The sequence below is a fragment of the Pristiophorus japonicus genome, chromosome 18, assembly GCF_044704955.1.
Source record: "Pristiophorus japonicus isolate sPriJap1 chromosome 18, sPriJap1.hap1, whole genome shotgun sequence".
Taxonomy (NCBI): domain Eukaryota; kingdom Metazoa; phylum Chordata; class Chondrichthyes; family Pristiophoridae; genus Pristiophorus; species Pristiophorus japonicus.
Window position 1 is genome coordinate 86,664,307 of NC_091994.1, and position 6,987 is coordinate 86,671,293.

A 6,987-nucleotide genomic window follows, 5' to 3' on the forward strand; every position below is an offset into this window, starting at 1 on the left:
CTTGTGTTTACAACGCCCACAACACAGTGACCAGGGCAGTTCCTCCTTTCAAACATCGGATAGTCCAATTCTCAGGGTAGCTGTGGACAGGGTTGGGTGGTAAAGCCCATCATCTCTCCCATAGTGAGTTCTCCCATCGCAAGAATCCTCCTCAACCGTCTTCTCCCTGTGACTGAAGAGGTCCTCCCAGAGTCGCAATGCGGATTTCGTCCACCAAGGGGTACAACGGACATGATCTTCACCGCACGACAACTACAGGAGAAGTGCAGGGAACAGCACCAACCCTTGTACATGGTCTTCTTTGACCACGCACAGGCTTTTGACACTGACAGCCACGGGGGACTATGGAGCGTCCTCCGTTTCAGCTGCCCCCAAAAGTTTGTCACCATCTTCCACCTGCTCCACAACGACATGCGATGTGATCCTGACCAACGAATCCACCAGAGACCCAATCTACGTCCATACCGGAGTCAAGCAGGTCTGCATCATCACGCCAATGCTTTTCTCGATCTTCCTCGCTGCAATGCTCCATCTCGCGCTCATCAAGCTCCCCGCAGGAGTGCAACTAAACTATAGAACCAATGGGAATCTGTTCAACCTTCGTCGCCTCCAGGCTAGATCCAAGGTCGTCCCATCCTCTGTCAGCGAACTACAGCATGCGGACAACGCTTGCGTCTGCGCATATTCAGAGGCTGAATTCCAAGCCATCGTCAACATCTTCATTGAGGCGTACGAAAGCATGGGCCTTACATTAGACATCCATAAGACAAAGGTCCTCCACCAACCTGACCCCGCCACACAGCACACCCCCCAGTCATTAAAATCCACGGTGCGGCCTTGGACAATGTGGACCATTTTCCATACCTCGGGAGCCTACTATCAGCAAGGGCAGACATCGGTGACGAGGTCCAACACGGCCTCCAGTGTGCCAGCACAGCCTTCGGTCGCCTGAGGAAGAGAATGTTCGAAGACCAGGACCTCAAATCTGGCACCAAGCTTATGGTCTACAGGGCTGTAGTGGTACCCGCCCTCCTATATGGCTCAGAGATGTGGACCATATACAGTAGACACCTCTAAGTGCTGCTGGAGAAATACCACCAACGCTGGCTCCGCAAGATCCTGCAAATCCATTGAGAGGATAGACGCACCAACGTCAGTGTTCTTGATCAGGCCAACATCCGCAGCATCGAAGCACTGACTACACTTGACCAGCTCCGCTGAGCAGGCCACATTGTCAGCATGCCCGACACAAGACTCCCAAAGCAAGCGCTCTACTCGGAACTCTTACATGGCACGCGAGCCCCATCTGGGCAGAGGAAACATTTCAAGGACACCCTCAAAGCCTCCTTGATAAAATGCAACATCCCCACCGACACTTGGGCGTCCCTGGCCCAAGACTGCCCTAAGTGGAGGAAGAGCATCCGGGAGGGCGCTGAGCACCTCGAGTCTCGTCGCCAAGAGCATGCGGAGGACAAGCGCAGGCAGCGGAAGGAGCGTGCGGCAAACCAGTCCCACCCATCCTTTCCGCCAACGACTTCTGTCCCACCTGTGACAGAGACTATAATTCCCGTATTGGACTGGACAATCACCTGAGAACTCACTTTTGGAGAGGAAGCAATTTTTCCTCGATTGCCCATGATGATGATGAGTGAGTTCACCATTCCACCCCCCCCCCCCACAGTGAGTTCACCATCCCCCCCCCACAGTGAGTTCACCACCCCCCCCCCACAGTGAGTTCACCATCCCCCCCCCCAGTGAGTTCACCACCACTGCCCCTCCCCCCCACAGTGAGTTCACCATCCCCACCCCACAGTGAGTTCACCATCTCCCCCCCCCACAGTGAGTTCACCATCCCCCCCCCCACAGTGAGTTCACCACAACCCCCCCACAGTGAGTTCCATCCCCTCCCCACAGTGAGTTCACCATCCCCCCCCCTCCACAATGAGTTCCCTATTCCCCTCTCCCCCCCCCCACAGTGAGTTCACCATCCCCCATCCCCCCCACAGTGAGTTCACCATCCCCCCCTCCACAGTGAGTTCCCTTTCCCCTCCCCCCGCCACAGTGAGTTCACCCCCCCTCTCCCACAGTGAGTTCACCATCCCCCCCTCCACAGTGAGTTCCCTATTCCCTCCCCCCCCCAGTCAGTTCACAAGCACCCCCCCACAGTGAGTTCACCAGCCTCCCTGCCCCCCCATAGGGAGTTCCCTATTCTCCTTCCCCCCCCCCCCCTACAGTGAGTTCCTGACCTGCCTTGGGAAGGAGGTGCTGAATGGAGGCCAGGCACAGTTTGGTAGATGGGGGAATATTTAAGTTGCTTCACACTGTACTTCTTGCTGGGACCTCAATGTGAATGATCATAGAGCAGCTCTGTTATGTCCTTGGATTGTCCTAAACCGCTTCACAGCTAATAAGTACTCCTGAAGTGTAGTCAGTACTGTTATGTAGGAAGTGCAACAGCCAACCTTCATATAACAGGGTCCCACAAACAGCAATGAGAGGAACGACCAGAGGCCAAGGATTGTTACCTGACTGCCATAAATGGGGCAAAGCATGTGAGATAGGAAGAAAATGTGAACAACCCCCGAGCACTGCTGATGTTACGGGGGAATTACTCAGCCCAAATGAACTCACTCAGTGCTGAAATGCGTCTGGGATACTGACTGCATCTTTGCAGTTTCTAATTCAGCTTCATCACACTGACAAGTTGAGTAACTCCTTCCAGCTGATACCACAATAAATTCAGAATTACTCGTTGCTTTAAACAAAGCCCTTAATTCTTACGTCCACATTAATAATAGAAACTGCCTTTGTCAACGTCACACTGCAGTTAAAACAGGCCCCAGTGGAGATGCTGCAGGCCACGACTTGTGAGAGTGTGCGAGAGGGTATTGGTTATAGTTCTGTTGCGGTTGTTACGTTCTACAAACTTAAAAATAATGTTGGAGAGGAAAAGACTGAGGTCAGAGAGACGGAGTGCATGCGAGAGGGAGAGTGCCTTTCTGCAGGTTACATAGAAACATAGAAAATAGGTGCAGGAGTAGGCCATTTGGCCCTTCTAGCCTGCACCGCCATTCAGTGAGTTCATGGCTGAACATGCAACTTCAGTACCCCATTCCTGCTTTCTCGCCATACCCCTTGATCCCCCTAGTAGTAAGGACTTCATCTAATTCCTTTTTGAATATATTTAGTGAATTGGCCTCAACAACTTTCTGTGGTAGAGAATTCCACAGGTTCACCACTCTCTGGGTGAAGAAGTTTCTCCTCATCTCGGTCCTAAATGGCTTACCCCTTATCCTTAGACTGACCCCTGGTTCTGGACTTCCCCAACATTGGGAACATTCTTCCTGCATCTAACCTGTCGAAACCCATCAGAATTTTAAATGTTTCTATGAGGTTCCCTCTCATTCTTCTGAACTCCAGTGAATACAAGCCTAGTTGATCCAGTCTTTCTTGATAGGTCAGTCCCGCCATCCCGGGAATCAGTCTGGTGAACCTTCGCTGCACTCCCTCAATAGCAAGAATGTCCTTCCTCAGGTTAGGAGACCAAAACTGTACACAATACTCCAGGTGTGGCCTCACCAAGGCCTTGTACAACTGTAGCAACACCTCCCTGCCCCTGTACTCAAATCCCCTCACTGTGAAGGCCAACATGCCATTTGCTTTCTTAACCTGCCTGCTGTACCTGCATGCCAACCTTCAATGACTGATGTACCATGACACCCAGGTCTCGTTACACCTCCCCTTTTCCTAATCTGTCACCATTCAGATAATAGTCTGTCTCTCTGTTTTTACCACCAAAGTGGATAACCTCACATTTATCCACATTATACTTCATCTGCCATGCATTTGCCCACTCACCTAACCTATCCAAGTTGCTCTGCAGCCTCATAGCATCCTCCTCGCAGCTCACACTGCCACCCAACTTTGTGTCATCCGCAAATTTGGAGATATTACATTTAATCCCCTCGCCTAAATCATTAATGTACAATGTAAACAGCTGGGGCCCCAGCACAGAACCTTGCGGTACCCCACTAGTCACTGCCTGCCATTCTGAAAAGTACCCATTTACTCCTACTCTTTGCTTCCTGTCTGACAGCCAGTTCTCAATCCATGTCAGCACACTACCCCCAATCCCATGTGCTTTAACTTTGCACATTAATCTCTTGTGTGGGACCTTGTCGAAAGCCTTCTGAAAGTCCAAATATACCACATCAACTGGTTCTCCCTTGTCCACTCTACTGGAAACATCCTCAAAAAATTCCAGAAGATTTGTCAAGCATGATTTCCCTTTCACAACTCCATGCTGACTTGGACCTATCATGTCACCTCTTTCCAAATGCGCTGCTATGACATCCTTAATAATTGATTCCATCATTTTACCCACTACCGATGTCAGGCTGACCGGTTTACAATTCACTGTTTTCTCTCTCCCTCCTTTTTTAAAAAGTGGGGTTACATTGGCTACCCTCCACTCTATAGGAACTGATCCAGAGTCAATGGAATGTTGGAAAATGACTGTCAATGCATCCGCTATTTCCAAGGCCACCTTTTTAAGTACTCTGGGATGCAGTCCATCAGGCCCTGGAGATTTATCGGCCTTCAATCCCATCAATTTCCCCAACACAATTTCCCAACTAATAAGGATTTCCCTCAGTTCCTCCTCCTTACTAGACCCTCTGACCCCTTTTATATCCGGAAGGTTGTTTGTGTCCTCCTTAGTGAATACCGAACCAAAGTACTTGTTCAATTGGTCCGCCATTTCTTTGTTCCCCGTTATGACTTCCCCTGATTCTGACTGCAGGGAACCTACGTTTGTCTTTACTAAACTTTTTCTCTTTACATATCTATAGAAACTTTTGCAATCCGTCTTAATGTTCCCTGCAAGCTTCTTCTCGTACTCCATTTTCCCTGCCCTAATCAAACCCTTTGTCCTCCTCTGCTGAGTTCTAAATTTCTCCCAGTCCCCGGGTTCGCTGCTATTTCTGGCCAATTTGTATGCCACTTTCTTGGCTTTAATACTATCTCTGATTTCCCTTGATAGCCACGGTTGAGCCACCTTCCCTTTTTTATTTTTACGCCAGACAGGAATGTACAATTGTTGTAGTTCATCCATGCGGTCTCTAAATGTCTGCCATTGCCAATCCACAGTCAACCCCTTAAGTATCATTCGCCAATCTATCCTAGCCAATTCACGCCTCATACCTTCAAAGTTACCCTTCTTTAAGTTCTGGACCATGGTCTCTGAATTAACTGTTTCATTCTCCATCCTAATGAAGAATTCCACCATATTATGGTCACTCTTCCCCAAGGGGCCTCGCACAACGAGATTGCTAATTAATCCTCTCTCATTACCCAACACCCAGTCTAAGATGGCCTCCCCCCTAGTTGGTTCCTCGACATATTGGTCTCGAAAACCATCCCTTATGCACTCCAGGAAATCCTCCTCCACCGTATTGCTTCCAGTTTGGTTAGCCCAATCTATGTCCATATTAAAGTCACTCGTTATAACTGCTGCACCCTTATTGCATGCACCCCTAATTTCCTGTTTGATGCCCTCCCCAACATCACTACTACTGTTTGGAGGTCTGTACACAACTCCCACTAATGTTTTTTGCCCTTTGGTGTTCTGCAGCTCTACCCATATAGATTCCACATCATCCAAGCTAATGTCCTTCCTAACTATTGCATTAATCTCCTCTTTAACCAGCAATGCTACCCCACCTCCTTTTCCTTTTATTCCATCCTTCCTGAATGCTGAATACCCCTGGATGCTGAGTTCCCAGCCATGATCATCCTGGAGCCACGTCTCTGTAATCCCAATCACATCATATTTGTTAACATCTATTTGCACAGTTAATTCATCCAATTTTTTACGGATACTCCTTGCATTAAGACACAAAGCCTTCAGGCTTGTTTTTTTAACACCCTTTGTCCTTTTAGAATTTTGCTGTACAGTGGCCCTTTTTGTTCTTTGCCTTGGATTTCTTTGCCCTCCACTTTTCCTCATCTCCTTTCTGTCTTTTGCTTTTGTCTCCTTTTTGTTTCCCTCTGTCTCCCTGCATTGGTTCCCATCCCCCTGCCATATTAGTTTAACTCCTCCCCAACAGCACTAGCAAACACTCCCCCTAGGACATTGGTTCCGGTCTTGCGTGCAGACCATCCGGTTTGTACTGGTCCCACCTCCCCCAGAACCAGTTCCAATGCCCCAGGAATTTGAATCCCTCCCTGCTGCACCACTGCTCAAGCCACGTATTCATCTGAGCTATCCTGCGATTCCTACTCTGACTAGCACGTGGCACTGGTAGCAATCCCGAGATTACTACTTTTGAGGTCCTACTTTTTAATTTAGCTCCTAGCTCCTTAAATTCGTTTCGTAGGACCTCATCCCTTTTTTTTAAACCTATGTCGTTGGTACCAATGTGCACCACGACAACTGGCTGTTCTCCCTCCCTTTTTAGAATGTCCTGCACCCGCTCCGAGACATCCTTGACCCTTGCACCAGGGAGGCAACATACCATCCTGGAGTCTCAGTTGTGGCTGCAGAAACGCCTATCTATTCCCCTTACAATTGAATCCCCTATCACTATCGCTCTCCCACTCTTTTTCCTGCACTCCTGTGCAACAGAGCCAGTCACGGTGCCATGAACTTGGCTGCTGCTGCCCTCCCCTGATGAGTCATCCCTCCCCAACAGTACTCAAAGCAGTGTATCTGTTTTGCAGGGGAATGACCACAGGGGACCCCTGCACTACCTTCCTTGCACTGCTCTTCCTGCTGGTCTTCCATTCCCTAGCTGGCTGTGGATCCTTTACCTGCGGTACGACCAACTTGCTACATGTGCTACTCACGTCATTCTCAGCATCGTGGATGCTCCAGAGTGAATCTACCCTCAGCTCCAACTCTGCATCGCGGTCCGTCAGGAGCTGGAGGCGGATACACTTCCCGCACACGTAGTCGTCAGGGACACCGGAGTCGTCCCTGAGTTCCCA